The following is a 16,076-nucleotide window of genomic DNA, read 5'->3' as shown; positions in this document are numbered from 1 at the left end:
AATATAGTAGTTATCGGTCTAATTCTGTTTTTAAATTATAAACAATTTTATATTATTATATATTATAAAGTATAAACAATTTTTCTAAAATGGCTACCATGGGGTCAGAATAAATCGACGTTATAATTTTTAAAAAAATTTTCATACACCACGTAATCGTACATTTAATTAAAAAAAAAAAACTAGGTCAATAGCTATAGTCTCCGGAATAATAGCTTGTAACACTTTATCTGATTTACCCTGTATATCATCCGTAACGATATCAAAGATCCAAGACGACCTCACGAGGGATGAATTGTAAAGAAAGGGAGAATAAAAACGGTAGCACTGTCGTTACCTGAAAAATGTCAGGATCCTGATCTCGGTTTTTCCGCTTCATTGACCGGAGGATCTTCGAGGCACGTGGTGCACAGATTTCGGCTCCTTCTTTCGAACAAAGCCAAAGGACACCAGACACGTTTTCAGTTGTTGAAGAAGCCAGTGCAATCCACCGCAAGGTTTCAGGTACCTTTCGAGTCTACCTGTCGTTGAGAATGTTCCCTAATTAATATTTTGTCGAAGTAGAATTTTGGAAATGAAATAAATTTTGAAATTACCCAAATAATAAAACTAGAATTTTTCAATAAAATAAAAATAAAATAAATTTTGAAACCACCCAAATAATAAAAATAGAATTTTTCAATAAAATAAAAATAAAATAAATTTTGAAACCACCTAAATAATAAAAACAGGATTTTTCAATAAAATAAAATATCTCTTAATCGAGCAAATTACTCTCTCGATTCATTAAAACAAGATTTCCATCCACTTCTCCAGAGTAAGCTAAAAAAAAGAGAGAAAAAAAAACTGTCACGAACAGGGAGCCCCCATAAGCCACGGTGGACTTTGAAGAAACCAATGGAAAAAAAAAGGGGTTTACCGAAGAGGGTGACGGCTTCTTCCGCAGAACGAACGGACATGACGTTTTCTTCATCCTCGTTGACCCCTTGTTTCCCCCTTTATCCGTCGGGGGTGGGCACGGGGGTAGCATAAAGTGGGTGGATGAAATGAATGGGATATATGTTGTGAGCGGTTCGGTTCAGTATTGTTGATCGAACAATGGCGTCTGGCTTGTACGCGGCGAGAGACCCCAGGAGGCAGCTGACATTCTCTGACTACGAGGAAGAGCACCTCCACCTGGCAACAACCGCTTAATGAAATTATCTTGAACAAACTGGATCATTGTTCCATATTCTTATAATATTTCCAACGATTCAGATATTTTTTTTAACCCTTTTACTGCTGAGTACTCTAGGCTTAAACATTGTATTTGTACGAAATAAGAATTAAATCAATAACAGTTTTCATTTTATTTTTTTTTAAATTTTATTTCATTATTGAATTTATTTTTTCATCTTTTTTTCCATTGTTTTATCACATTATTATAATCTCATTAAATATGGTGTGTAATTAGTAATATGCTTTGATAACTTTTATTTGATTATAATTAAGATATACAAGAAATAAACTATGGACGCATATATGGGTTTATAGCAGTAAAAGGGTTAATAATAATTACCTATTGTTACTGTTACGTACTGAAAACTGGACCCGGATGGACACTTGTAATAAAATTATACACTGGATGCCTTCAAACACCTTTATACTCTGAGTTCAACTATGACCGTTCGCCTCGAGCTCCTGACTCGAAATGAAAGACAAAAACTTATTTACTATACGGAATGTTCGTTCGACTTGACGCGCGGTTGAAATTTTGAACTTGTGAAATTGCGGCTGTGTATATGTCAATAAAATTTAATTAGATTTTATTAATTTATTATTACGTATGTAAATTATAATTTATATTTTTATAAATAAATATCTGATTCAATTCTATTCTAATATTAATAAAATTAATATTTTTATAAATAAATATCTGATTCAATTCTATTCTAATATTAATCAAATTTATATTTTTATAAAAATATCAATTATAATTATCCTAAATTAGTTCAGTAATACTCACGGATGGTAATTCATTATATAACAAAGAGAATTTTATAATAATATCTCGATCCTTGTTAAGAGTTAGTCTGGTTAAAAATGATATCGTGAGGAGAAGTCATCGAGCTCGGCAAGTTGTCAAATTGTGTTACCATCATAATTACACAATTATGCAAATTGCACGGGATGGAAGTTGGCAAAGGTAGACACCTTTTGTTCGAGAATTAAGGATCCTCTTTTGAAGAACCCTCGAACTCTTTAATTATGTAGCAGAAACGGTGCTTCGTCGTATCCTCTGCAACCTGTTACTCCTGTGCAACCTTTTATAAGCTATTATCTGACAAAGAAGAGGTGCCATCAAATGGGGCCCCTTAAAAATTGATAGAAGGCGGGGTCCTCGAATAAAATCATCAATTTCGTTATCGACTGCTCTTCGACGGTTATTATTCGTCTACGATCTCGCAAACGAGACCACTGGTGGACTATTACTTTTACTAAGTTGAATAGAAAAATGTGATAAACTCCGAGGGTAGTAAAATTACAATTTTTTCGAATAGGAAGTTACACTGTTCACAAATGGAAAAAAAATTAGAAGCTATCAATTATAAAAATTAAAAGCTAGAAAGGGCAACGTTCACCCTCTAATAAAACATACATACCCTCCAAAAGATTGATCGTGGAGATGTTTAAACATCCGTTAATGTATCGAATTTCCAAACTGCATCATGCAGGATGGTTAATGAAACAAAAAAAAGGCTATTTCCTGTCGATAAGCCACGTGGCTACTCGGTTACTCTACAAACTTCATTGGAGTAGAGGTAGCAGTTGCCTCGTGGAAAAGGGAGGGTTCGATAGACAGCTGATATCACGCGAAAAATTTAATCCCACATAATTATCACAAACTTCATTTTCCATAGATAAAAAGAAAATATATGAAAGCTGAAATATATAAAATAAAATAAAATAAAATAAGTCTTTCTTCACGCTCAACTTCTGGCAGACATCTGTGTTCCTTCTGTATGATCAGTGCTCGCCAAAATCAATGGGTTCAATCCGGTGACTATTGTAACCACCTCAAACACCTGGGATTTTCACGGAGAGAATCTCTAGGGTCAAATTGACACCTGGGTACCACATGCTGAAATTCTGTTTTACGTTTACTTGCATTTATGACCCCGGTGCATCACTTCGTCGTATTTCTTCTCTCTATTTTTGTCTAAAATTCAACAATTGGGACCTCCTCCCCTTTTTAGCCTACTAAAACAAAGTTTTACCTAACAATTTTTTAATTACACTATGTCTATTCATAGTGTTCATTGTGTTTGATGAAGAGCATTGACCAGTATCCTGGAATAGCGACAGGGTGATTTTAGAATCAGGATTCTTTCAGCTGGTTCCAAGGGATGATGTCGAAATTGGAGAAATAGAGGGGAGAATGCATGGCAGCACCTTTGGTTTTATTCAAATATATTCGTACTAGAGCTCCCCTTCGGAAATTCCGATACAGTGCACGAGGAGCCACCCTGGCGCCAGATGTTTTTACCTTTTCAACCCCAGGACACTCGCCTGTTGCACGTTGAATTTTTCATTCGCTCCCCCCCTTGTTCGGGTGTCCCCCGCGAGAAAAGCCGTATTTCATGCTCCTGGACAGGATTGATTTATTTGGGGAACGAGGGGTTGAAATTTCACGAAATTTCTACGGTAACGTTTATGGCGAAGAATTTTAACCAACGATGAATGAAAAATTTCTTTTCTTTTTTGTTTCAGGTAAGTGCTGCTAATTCTCAATTTACATAGACCGGACAAACGAGATGAAGCAAAATAAATCCTTCGATAAAGTAAGCATTTATAAATTGATTGTAGGGTTGCAAGGAGAATGATTGGTTTCTGGAATATGAGATGCGAATGAAGAGTGTAACGAGAATTTGCAATAAACCTAACGTATTCGTTATAAAAAGTACTTTCGTTATTTTTAATTTACGTACGAAAAGAAAATAAATTCGCAAAATCCTAGTTATCGTACATCCGTATCGAGGATCGGGATCAGAAGAGCGTACTGAAGAGTGCTCGTCGAAAGAACTCTGATACTCCGCTTCTTTTTTCCCCTTCTTGTCTATTATTTCTTCTCTTTTTTTTTTATCTTCTTCCACTCGAAACTTGGTTCCCTCCTCGATCCACTCGAGGACCGTCTGCGGAGTGTTTGGAGCACGCATTGAAACAGTTTCGCTTTGATCTGCGACGTGTGGAAATTGCGTTTCCTCGATCGTATGCCGCGCGTGCACGCACGTTTCTGCTTTACGTTCAAAGCCTGTTGCGTCGACGAGCAGAAACTATTCTAGAGAGGCTGCCCGCCTGTTTAGGCGAACTTCTAACTTCGATTCCTGATAGATCGACCTGATGTTTATCCGAAATCCCAAACTTTTACGGAGAAAATTCATTTTGGAAGTGTTCATCTTGATTGGTAGAGGAGAGGATACGAATACGAGATAGTTATTTTATTTTTAGATGCACAGAGTCTCACAAGGGGAACTACCCAAGTGTTACACTCACTTATTAATGAAACTTTGCCAGCTAGTAAAGCTCGTCGAGCTGAATACGCCTGTACCCCCTTTTGGGGGCAGACGGCTAATTGTTTAAAAGATATTAATAATTACAGTTAGTTACTCCTTACATTCTGAAGTATGACAAACTCACACATACAACTCGCAATCTAGAGATCCACGGTTCAAATCCTTGGTTCCCAACATTTTTTTTATTTTTTTAATGATAATTTGTCTCTTTTTGAATAACTATTACATAAAAATTACCATTAAAAAAAAAAAAAAAAAAATTGTTCGGAACCAAGGATTTGAACCGAGGACCGTCAGATTGCGAGTCATGGATCCGCTCCGTGGTTATACATATGACTCGCAATCTAAAGGTCCGCGGTTCAAATCCTTGGTCCCCATTTTTTTTTTTTATTTTTTTTTTTAATAATAATTTGTCTCTTTTTGAATAACTAAAATTCTATATAATTCTAAACTAAAATTCTATATTCTATTTTGTCTAACTTTAATTATTAATATCTTTTAAACAATCAGTCGTCTGCCCACGAAACGGGGTATAGGCGTGTTCAGCTCGACGAGCTCTACAAGCTGGCAAAGTTTCATTAATAAGTGAATGTAACACTTGGGTAGTTCTCCGTATCAGAATAATCGTAAATAGAAAAATCAGGCATAGAAATTTGGGGAATTTCATGCGGAATGTGTTATATAAATATAAGTATTAAAACTTCTGTTCGTTTCGCTTTTTCTAACTGATGAAAAATTCGAGCTAATAGAACTAATAAAACTAAAATAGAACATTAATGATAATTAATTAAACGTAACAGAATGTTAAATATAATAAGGCAAGCTTAATAAAACGTTTGTTAAACAAAATAATTATATCTATCAAGAATGATTGTTAAAATTTTGATGTCTCAAATTCGTTCCTTCTCCTTTATAATAATAAAGCAAAGGATATTCTCGAAGAAGCCCACGAAAGAGGGATTCTCCCCCCAAAAAACGCGTAATAACTCGCGGAATTCCGCAAACAAACGATAAAGTAAAGAAGAAGACGAGCCGGCACGTGCCGCGTTTCCGTGCCAGGTTTACCGAACAGTCGTTTAAACAAAGTTCATTACCTCGGTATCGTCCTGAAGAGCAGCACAAAAGGAGTCGTTTGTTGAGTCACGTCGGTGTTTCGTCTCCCACCTCGGATCATCCTTAGTTCGTAAGAGAGCGGTTCGTTAGGTATTCACATAGAGGGACAGGTATTCACGGTAAGTCGGCAAGACCAGCATTTAATCGTGCTTCAGGGAACAAACGTGGCTGAATAAGGGAAAAATACTTTACAGTAAACGCGAACGCACGGCATAAACACAATCGTTCGTACGTTTCGATATTCATCGACGTTCAACAGTGTTTTGTGTGCGAGCGAAAGGGTATCGCTTCTTCTTCTGTCGAGTGACCCACTGAGAATTTCTTCCTTTTTATATTTTCCGAGGAATTTTGTTGTTTGAAGGAGAAAAATGAGAAATATGGTTCTACGTGGGTCATCATTTTGAAGGTGGTCACTAATGACCCACTGAAAACCGCTTAATGAATTCAGATATTTTACTTTTAACGATTAAGATATACAAGTAATAAACTATGGACGCATATATGGGTTCATAGCAGTGAAAGGGTTAATAATAATTACCTATTGTTACTGTTATGTACCAAAAACTAGAGCTGGATGGACATTTGTAATAAGATTATACAAATGTTCAACTATGACCGTTCGCCTCGAGCTCCTTGCTCGAAATGAAAGACAAAAACTTATTTACTATACGGAACGCTCGTTCGACCTGACGCGCGGTTGAAATTTTGAACTTGTGAAATTGCGGCTGTGTATATGTCAATAAAATTTAATTAGATTTTATTAATTTATTATTATGTATGTAAATTATAATTTATATTTTTATAAATAAATATCTGATTCAATTTTATTCTAATATTAATAAAATTAATATTTTTATAAAAATATCAATTATAATTTCCCTAAATTAGTTCGGTAATACTCACGAATGGTAATCCATTATATAACAAAGAGAATTTTATATTAATATTTCGATCCTTGTTAAAAATTAGCCTGATTAAAAATGATATCGTGAGAAGAAGTCGTCACTAGTGACCCATGGAGGATTTTTGATATTGCTTCCATTACTTCATAAATAAATATTATGAATATGTCAATTATAGATACAGAAATTAATTTACAACGAACTCACGTTAATCGTGTTAAGGTTGATTTGCTTCATTAATTAATTTCTTAACGAGCCCCCATTAACTTCACCTTATTTCCCTGCAAATGTTCAACTTCTCGTCAGAGCGATCGGTATCTTCGAAACAGCTGCGAAGTTGAAAACAAGGATATAATATCATGATGAAGTGCTCAAAATTATAATGAAGCTAGCAAGGTGTAATTCAGTGACACGAAGCAACTTTTTATACTTCGAACAGGTTACGAAACGAAAATACAATGTAATTAACAGATTAATTTGGGGTGTAATTTTTGAAACTTCATATCCATAATTTATCTTGAAGAGCACCTACTATCGTTGAGGAATTTTTTCGAATCTAAATATCAGACAAACAGAGATCATTTGTTTATAACATACATTGATTTAATAATTCGTAATGGGACACCTCTGTGTTCCTGTTTGTGAATTCACTGTCGAGCCGTATGTAAAATGATCGTCGCATGTATCAAGTATACAAAAACGAATCGAACGAGTGTTCTTGTTTACCGATCGATGCCTGTCGATCGATCAGCCTCGCATTTCACCTGTCGCATTCGTAAACTCAGTCTCCTTCGCGGCCACTGGTTCTTCGGGGTAGTTGAATCACTTCTCGCATGCATAAATTTTCTTCTAAATTTTTCCAAGACCAAAGCAAAAAAACAAAATTAGTAGAAAGCTCCTCTTCTCTATTTTATCTTTTAATCAAAAGAAGTCTGCGTCTGCTTTTTCTATTTTTTCTACTGAATATAGTTCCAAGTAAGTAGAAAAAATCGAACTAATTTTAATCGTTACTTAGGACCAGCAAACCGTCGTAACGAGTCGATTAAATTACAATATTCACCCGATTGCTTGCGCGGAAACGCGTGGCCCATATAGCGGTTCCATCCGCGGCAATTAATTCGAGCGTGCCTTCTTCGGAAGGAGCTGCGTCTCGGCGAGGAAACGTAACCAGCCAAGGGGAATTCTGTCAATGGAATCGAGACCGGGTGCCGCAAGGTGCACCGTGTGTCCGTTTCACCGTCTATCTCCGTCCCTATCGTTCGTTTCTTAGCTACCTTTCCTTGTCCTACCTCTCTCGCCTGGCCAGGTAAGACTCAAGGAAGGCCTTTGGTGAACGGGGAAACACGGCGATGCCCGATTGGACGACCGGCACGCGTACGCACCTGCCACGCATCCTTTTCGAGCCGCCTTTGTCGAGCCGGTCGAGAACGAACGCATACACGCACACGCCGAGCTAACAAAGTTCCGCCCCTTCTCTATAATAGGGATGAAAGAGCGACGGAAACGCGTCCTGCTGAACGAGGACAAAGGGTTGCACGACTATCGCGATTAGTCGCGTGAATTTTTTAATCCACCTCTCAACGCTTATTAACCGGTCGCAGGGAACCGTTAGCTGCTTTCGTTAGCTTGATGAATGGGTACCTTCTTTTTCGGCGTTTTTCGAATTAGCGAGATGATTGATGGAGATTAGGGAGGTTTCAGGGGGTCCGTTTAAGTCGCTATGGAGTTTGGTACGAATTTCCTTAGAGAAGGAAGTTGAAAAATTTTGTTTCTATTTTAACATTTTCCTTTAGAGCAAGGTTTCTTTAATCTTAAAGGAGAACCGTCTGATTTTAAAAGGAACCTTCAAAGACCTTGCTGATTTCTAAGCTCGGTACCTTTCTTGACTTTCTTACCTGTTCGGTGATTTAAAGTCGGAAACAGGTCGACGCTCAGCTGTTCCTCGAAGATACATAGAAAAGTGTTGCGTAGACTTCGTGTTGGACATTTAAATGGCCTTTGGAACCTTCGTATTTTTCTAGGTGTCCATGACAAGTCGAGACACTGAAGAATCTAAAAATTGTAGATAACAATAATTTTCTCCAATAGCAAATTTGAAGATGCTATTTAAAAAATTGTAATTTTGAGGAAACTTCAAAATTGTATAAAGTTGAAAATTATTCTTATCCATCAGAAATGTTGATGAATATTATCTAGGTCACCAGGGTAATTTTATTTTCATCAAAAGGCCAAAGGCAAGGGGCAGAGTTCTGAATACCTTTGAAATTACATTTCTTCCTTGAAAAGGTAACAGTGATCCCTTGGGATCCTATCTTTTACCATTCCCTGTGCAGAGATTCCTTACAAAAGGATCCTTCTCGTTCGAAACTATTTAAGGAACCATTACCTTTGACAAACTTACGAAATATCCTTAACTTCAACGTTCTAACCTTCGTATCGGTCTGCCTAATTTAATTGCCGTTTAATGGCCCTGCGTCGGAGATATTAAATTCCACACTGTGTGCATAATTTCAATCGACGATCTTCTCGGTCGTCCTTTTCTTTTTCTCCTCGGTTGTCGTTAAATCCTTCTCGATTTCAAAGAAAATCGCTAGCAGAGGATAGGACGGTTGAAATATTCCTGGATGCAAACCGTTCACCTCTGAAACTCGAAGAGGATTTTTTACCATGCACCTGTTCAAGCTAAGAGCATTTTTTGGGGGATGGAAGTCAGGCTCTATCTTCCAGGATCAAACATCTGCCCCGCGTAACAAGTTCAGAGAGAATCTAATTTGTGAATGTTGCAACCGCTTCTGTTAATAAATAAGTTGAAAAAGATGAAAGTTCGCGACTGTTTTTATGGATTATTAAAGGTAAACGTGGCTCGTTTAACGATCCTTTTCACGGTTGCAACTTTTCGTATGAAATTATTACCCTTTAAAAATTACTAAAAAGGAAATCGTCGCCAGCTGTCTCCTTTCTTTTTAAAATATTCTTTGCTGCATTGTTAATTTATTTTTTGAACGTATTTTATCGTTGATTTCAAAAAGCTATCTTTGGACACGATTTCGTGACGATGAATGAAAATAAATGGCCGGTTTCGTGACGGTAGCACGTACCGTTCTTTCCTTTCGCTTCGATCAAGGGAAATCGGCCAATGGACTTTTTAATTACCATGTTTATTGCCGCACCAGCAAATTCTTGGCATCTGTAACGATTTCGACCGCGTGCACCTGATCCACTTTGCCGGCAAAACCACCTATCACTTATCTCACCTTACGTATCTTCTTTTATTACTTTTATTTTCTTGCAAAATTCTGCTTTACACGGTGTGAATTAAAATCGATAAACGATCAGCCTGTACCTACTTTCAGTAATAATAATTTCCACATTTTAATAAATCTACCTAAAATAATAATAATCGCAAATATTTATTTTTCAATTGCTGCTATGCTTTCAAGTTGAATGCCACTTTTTATAGCAGCCTTCAGCTCAATCTGAAACGACGATAAGGGGGTTTATTCGTGTAACGAGATAATGGGCTTCTTTGTTGCTACCGAAAAGCCGATTACGCCATGATTGTCGGTTAACCGACACCCGTAGAACAGAATTTCCTATTACCATTAACGTAATACTGATACACGATTGAATCGAACGCGCTAATTCTTGTACGAATAATTATTATAAATAAAAAGTTGGTCCTTAATGGGTTAAACGCGACAGCAGCTGCATACGGGCGGTCACCTCTCGCGCAACGATCATTCAGCTGTTACCATAGCGGCTCAACACGATATTCTCTCTGCCATGGTTATGGACAATACCAACAAACACCTGTCTCCTCAGACGGAGAGAATTCTGAATGTCGTCCAGAGAACACCAGTGTCGCGCGAATTTTACGACCGAAGATGCGGGCCTCCTTTTAGGAGCGGTTAACCAATTTAGTTGCTCCTCTGCAATTTCAAACCATTAGAATTTTATTAAAACGATAATCAACACTTACTATCATAACGATGAATCGTAATGAGAGTAAACACGTGTAGCGAGACACCTTGTTTGATTATTAATTTTCGAACGAAGCTCTCAATTTCTTGTGGTATGAAATGGAATTCTTTTTTCTTTTTTCAAAATAGATCTGTGTCTTCTCAGGAAGGCTATCTTGTATCGTTATCCAAAAATATCCGAACATCTGTCGAGATTCGTGTTTACACAATGATCCTAAAACCGAAAGTCTATTAGGGCGATTTCCGATACTTTGGGGAGCTAATTTAGGAGACCACAATTACTTTCGTTATTGATACATTTTTGAATTCCTAGAAGTTGTTCAGTGATATTGAAACGTATATACTGTTTATTTTATCGAAGTGTTCTTTGCTTCTGAGTTGCCAGATGTGAAGATCACAGCCGGTCGTGTGACAGAGAATTGAATGATAATGGAATGATTACGGTACAACGAGGTCAACCTCGTTTAGAGGTTGTCTTCGGTGTCTAAGACCGCGCCGGGGGTCAATCTGCTTCGACAAATTTTTTTATGGTTCCAATACAATCTGAAATTTTTTAATTTATTTTCATTTTCTATGCATTAAGCGAATTTGATAGTTAAAATCTGAGCTCGTTCACGGTAAACAACCCCGCTTCCTGCGTGAACGCCAAAATCCTTCGAACCGGCTCGTGAATCGCTGCCTGTTTCGACGCCAAAGTCGATTCCGCTTTCGAGTTGCGGAACCGTATCTCCGCTTCCTTGCGCGAGGTTACCACATCGGTGCTCCCTTTCTCAGGATGTCGCGTGTTCTGGAGTCGACGTGCTCGGGGAATTTGACCGGCGAAGAAGTTTATACGATTCGCATCTTTCAAAATTAACTATTTTTTACTATAGATGTCCTATCTATATAACATATCCGTTTTGCTTGTTTAAAATTCACAAAATAAACCAAAGTAAATTTCACTTTAAAAAGAAAGCCGTAGAAACTTTCTATTACGTTTGTTAAACAAAACAATTATTGTTAGAAATGTCTCTTCTCTTCTACTTTTATGTCATGAAATTAACTCGAACCTTCAGAAAGTTCTTCTGAAAGAATTATACAAATTTTCAATTGAGAAGAATAAAAGTGTTGTTCAAAGTTTATACATCCCTTCTCCCGTGAAATCTCGCGAATCTACCGATTTGCATTTCGCTCCTCCCGTTCCTCGTTCCTTGAATGGACAAACACGGCGTACCGTTTCCTCAAGGGCTTCCTAATTGCCTGTCCAGCAGAAAGGGCGCATTCGACCCTCCCGTCTGGCAGGCCGTCTGTCTTCCCGAAATAAGAACCGCGGTAAAAGATTGTATTTTCGGTCAATGCCTCTGTCAGATGTGCTCTCCCCGTGAAGGGGGCGGCAGACTTGGAATGGATTGCAAGAAGGGGTGTCCTATAAAACTGGGGTTCTCATTTCACCGTTTCATCGACTCCCCTTTCAGTCGCGTCTTCTACAGAAGTGCCATACAATATGGAATAATGTTTCTTGTACACTTTAGGAACTCGTTAATTTTTAAAATATTCCTCAATGGTGAACCATAAAATTATATTTTACCGTCGCTTAAAAGTAGTTGGATCGATTGGAATAAGTAGACAGGTGACACAGCAGCTTCCTCGTAAATTACACGTATGTACATTATTTTCAATGAGCACCGTATTATCGTGCGTAACACGAGACATTATAAATTAATTTTCACTCGAATATTGGTCATTAAAATTCACTTTTGATGAAAGTGCAGACTTCTGAGGTCGCCATTATTTTCTGCCATCCAAAGGGTTAATCGATGATAAACGTATGTTGAAATAAAAAGGGAACCAGGTTGGCAACCGTTCCGAGGATCCCTTCGTCCATCCCTTCTTTGGCCCCATAGTAATCCGAGCCGACAATACACTTCTAAAATGCCTGCGTCTTCTATATTTTCATGGGGGGTGCGCACGCGCCAGTCTCTCCGACTTCCTGCCATCCGCCGCTCGTTTCCGCTATTCCACATTATACTATATGCACGTATCCCCGCCAGCGTCGGGGTTACCCCATAGGAAACGCATCTGCACACTCCTCCACGTTTACGGGGCACCGTGAGCTCGTAACCTCGCGGCAGACAGATGCTGGACCCTTTGGATCCGAAATTGCACACCTTTGCCACTCGATGTCCTTTCATTTTTCATTATGAAAATTTGCCAAGATTTTATTGCAATTCGATTTTATACTTTTCACTAAGAAAATCTGTCAAAATTTTTCACTTTTCAATTCAGAAAATCTACGAAAATTTTATTGCATTTGATTTTTCATTTTTCATATTTAGCATGTAGGTACTAAGAATGCATATATTATCGGCAATGTATGAAAAGCAAGTATTGTATAAATAATAGAATTAAACATTCAGAGTCATTTTTTGTTTTTAGACTCTTTTTCTTTCAGTGATCATTGAAAGGATTAAAGGTAAGGTGTAATTATCTAATTGATCCCAAGGATTCACCGTTATACTCTGTTGGAGGCATTGTGTAATTTCTAATTAGACTAGGTGGTTCTATAAGATCGTTATATCACGTTCACACGATAGTGTTGCGCGATATCGCCAAGTATAATTGCAATCGCGTATCGAACCGCTGCACACGTTCGTTTCACGCATGCTTAATTGGCACCGCGTTCCTCGCCCGACCAGCTGGTTTACGCGTTTCTAAAGGACGTTCTCGATGTTTCAATGCTAATAGATTGCGATAAGGGATAAATTAGAAACGAGTAGATCGTGCCTGCTTTCTTAGAACCTTCAATTTCCTTAATGAAACAACTCATTTAATTATCAGGAGTAGAGAATATCAACGCCTATCGAAATTTTAAATAACGTAATTAATCGTCCTTTTATCCCCGGCACAATATATTATTCATTAATTAATCGTACCGGGTTTGGCGAGCAAACAACCGAGTCGCGTCTCCTCGATTTACGAGTTTCGTAGTTGCCGGTGCTCGTGAAATAGCCGGAATCTCCGAAATTACAGGCAACCAGGGAACAAACCCTTCGTTTAAGCGGCTCTTTTGGCTCATTTGCCAGCTTCCTTCCGATTTTCAACGCACACCGTTACAGCGAAATCGTTGGTGCAGATGGATAATTCTGTACGCTCGGTAGATCCCGCCCGAGGTTGTTTAGAACGATTTTTTTTTTTTTTTTTTTTTCTTTTCGAGCAACAACGCGGACGATAAAAATTGATTGTGAGCGAGAAGAACTTTGGATTGTCGTCGAATATAATTGATTTAATTATGGAGCTGTGTAATGTAGGGGTAAAGAAACAGGTGTAAGGGGTGAATGAACTCGTTTTCTGAAAATTACATCCTTTTCTATATTATTTACATTAATTTATCGATGAATTATTAATTCTCAAAAGCTTCTTAATTAATGTTCTGGTATGTTTTCTTTTTATTTTTCGTTTTCAATTGACAAAAATACCAGACACTGCAAAGAAACGAGATTATTAGTTACGTGCGCGTAGAACAATGCATCGTTTTCGATGTGCATGCCCTGGAAATATAATGGCTGGCCACGGGAAAGCAGTTGCTTCGAACGAATACCACGATTTTATGTAATTACCTGGCAATTCTTTTGTACACGCATTACCTTTTAACTACGCGCTGCATTGTAATTGAAGCTCGCTGATTAACGAGCCGTTCTTTGACGAGTTCGAGGTACACGCGTAAGACGTTACCTGGAAATGTTCAATCTCGATTCATTTATTCCCGATTGCATTACAATCTAACACGAAGCGTTCAATTTTTTCATTTTATTCTATAAAATCCGTGTTGCAAAATTCAGAATAGAAATGGCATAATTTTGATCGCTACTGTACCAGGTCGATACGTGCATAATTCATCAGGTAGGAAACATAAAAGAGAAAAAGGAGAGTGTCCTGGAAGGAAGCCAGTCACGCTGGACGACGGCGATTAAACGATCGAAAGTAACTTCGACACGGACCGGACAAACGGTTTCCGTTAGTACGATCGTTACGCAAGAGGAACACCGGTCCGGATAAAAAGGATGTGCGAAAGGAAGCCGTAGCTACGCCTTCGTGCTTGTATTTCCTATCCTTCGAGAACCTGATCCACTCGTTTCCTATTCTTCCCAATAGAATTTCATTGATTGAAAAATCAAAATTCGATGGACATCAGTTGCATAAATAAATCGGAGGAACATAAAAATAGAAAATTTAACGTTTCATAGAATAAATCATGAAGGTGTTCAAGGTATAAGATACACCTTGCTTGCGTAACCTGTTCCTCCATCCTTGAAGCCGAGAAGGGACGAAGCAGGGTTTAAGGATCAGTAGACATCTTCCAAAGCGATGAAATCGAATAGGGTGAGAAGGGTGGTCGCGTGTTGATAGTGACTGAAGGGGCTGAATGGCAGCCCTCGGTAATCAGGGGCTAAAAATGTTTTCTACGGTAAATGTTGCACCACCTCGTCGAATGCGTTCCCCCTTTTAGCTTCTTGATTTAACCTGTTGCTGTCGAGCGAACGATTCGCAGTTCAAAATTAATCGACGATCAGTTTTTCCAGACAACGAGCTATCGATTTCGGACGAAGCTACGAGAAGCTTTCAATTTCCATCTAATTTCCGTCTTTAATCCCGTTTCTGGTTGGTGTTCGCGGTACACGCGTCGAGGTACCGTCCCCATCGAGCCACTGAGTGGCTCAGAAATTGAGTTTTCTCCTGGCTTGCAAGGATACAAGGACTCCCAGGACTGCAATGCGGTTTCCTTGCGAACTACGCGGATCATGTCGAGCATCTCATCCTTGTTCCCTTCGATTTTATTTACCTGCTTCGCCTCTCGAAACTCGATTTTCGTTCGTGCCTTATCTTCCAGGATTTATTCGATTGCGTTTGAAATATTCTGGAATTCAAAGGTCTTCCCCGAATATTTCTTTAGAAGTATTCTAATTTGTTGAAAAGAGAAGAGATATTTTGGTTACTCGACTGACGACCCGCATAGATGCGCGTGGAATTTAGATAATTTAAATTCATTCAACTCTTAGGAAAGGTAGCAACGAGTGGATTATAAGGGTACCTGTATAGAAATCAGACTACTGTATCCTAATTTGGATAGACGATGCTTTTCTAGAATTAATTCAATCCTGCTGTGCATTTAATGCACGTGCAACGAGCTTTCATTGGATGATTAATAATTTATAAAAATTTTCATTTCAACATTTCCGAAATTTTTACCTTCGTTTATCGTATCACTTGTCGGGATCGTTGTGGTATTGTCATGGGACCAGAAACGCATCTTGAATCCCAAGGAAACACGATATTTCTACCGTTGTACATTGATCCTGTAACTCGAAATGGCAGGCCAAAACAAGCCTCTGTCGTCACGGTGAACAACTCGACAGCCTTGCCTGGTCGATTCAAGTGGAATGTGAATTATTACATCATGTACCATTTTTGGACTAACTCCCAGTTTACCATTATCCTTTAAAAAATTTCGATCCACCTCGTACTCGATTTACATTACTGCAAATGCAAAA

The 16,076-nt window shown here is 38.2% G+C and overlaps 2 protein-coding genes across 3 annotated transcripts in view; one reads left to right on the top strand and one right to left on the bottom strand.

Moving 5' to 3' along the window:
* LOC117603741 (ras-related and estrogen-regulated growth inhibitor) overlaps positions 1–16,076 on the bottom strand; it is a 157,035-nt gene that overhangs the window by 927 nt on the left and 140,032 nt on the right. Inside the window, exons 12-13 of one of the 2 annotated variants that reach the window (XR_013062966.1) lie at positions 920–1,176; positions 338–521 (exon numbers count right to left, since the gene is read on the bottom strand). The gene's annotated coding sequence lies outside the window, so the exon portion shown is untranslated. Of the gene's footprint in view, positions 1–337; positions 522–919; positions 1,177–8,463; positions 8,621–16,076 lie in introns of those variants that run through there. The other variant, XR_013062967.1, reaches the window with a different exon arrangement.
* Positions 1–16,076, top strand: part of neur (E3 ubiquitin-protein ligase neur) — a 60,354-nt gene that overhangs the window by 11,587 nt on the left and 32,691 nt on the right. The gene's annotated exons all lie outside the window — the stretch shown is intronic.

The sequence above is a fragment of the Osmia lignaria genome, chromosome 11 (assembly GCF_051020975.1).
Source record: "Osmia lignaria lignaria isolate PbOS001 chromosome 11, iyOsmLign1, whole genome shotgun sequence".
NCBI lineage: Eukaryota > Metazoa > Arthropoda > Insecta > Hymenoptera > Megachilidae > Osmia > Osmia lignaria.
The sequence above is the reverse complement of the archived record's forward strand: the minus strand, read 5'-3'. Positions and strand labels throughout refer to the sequence as shown.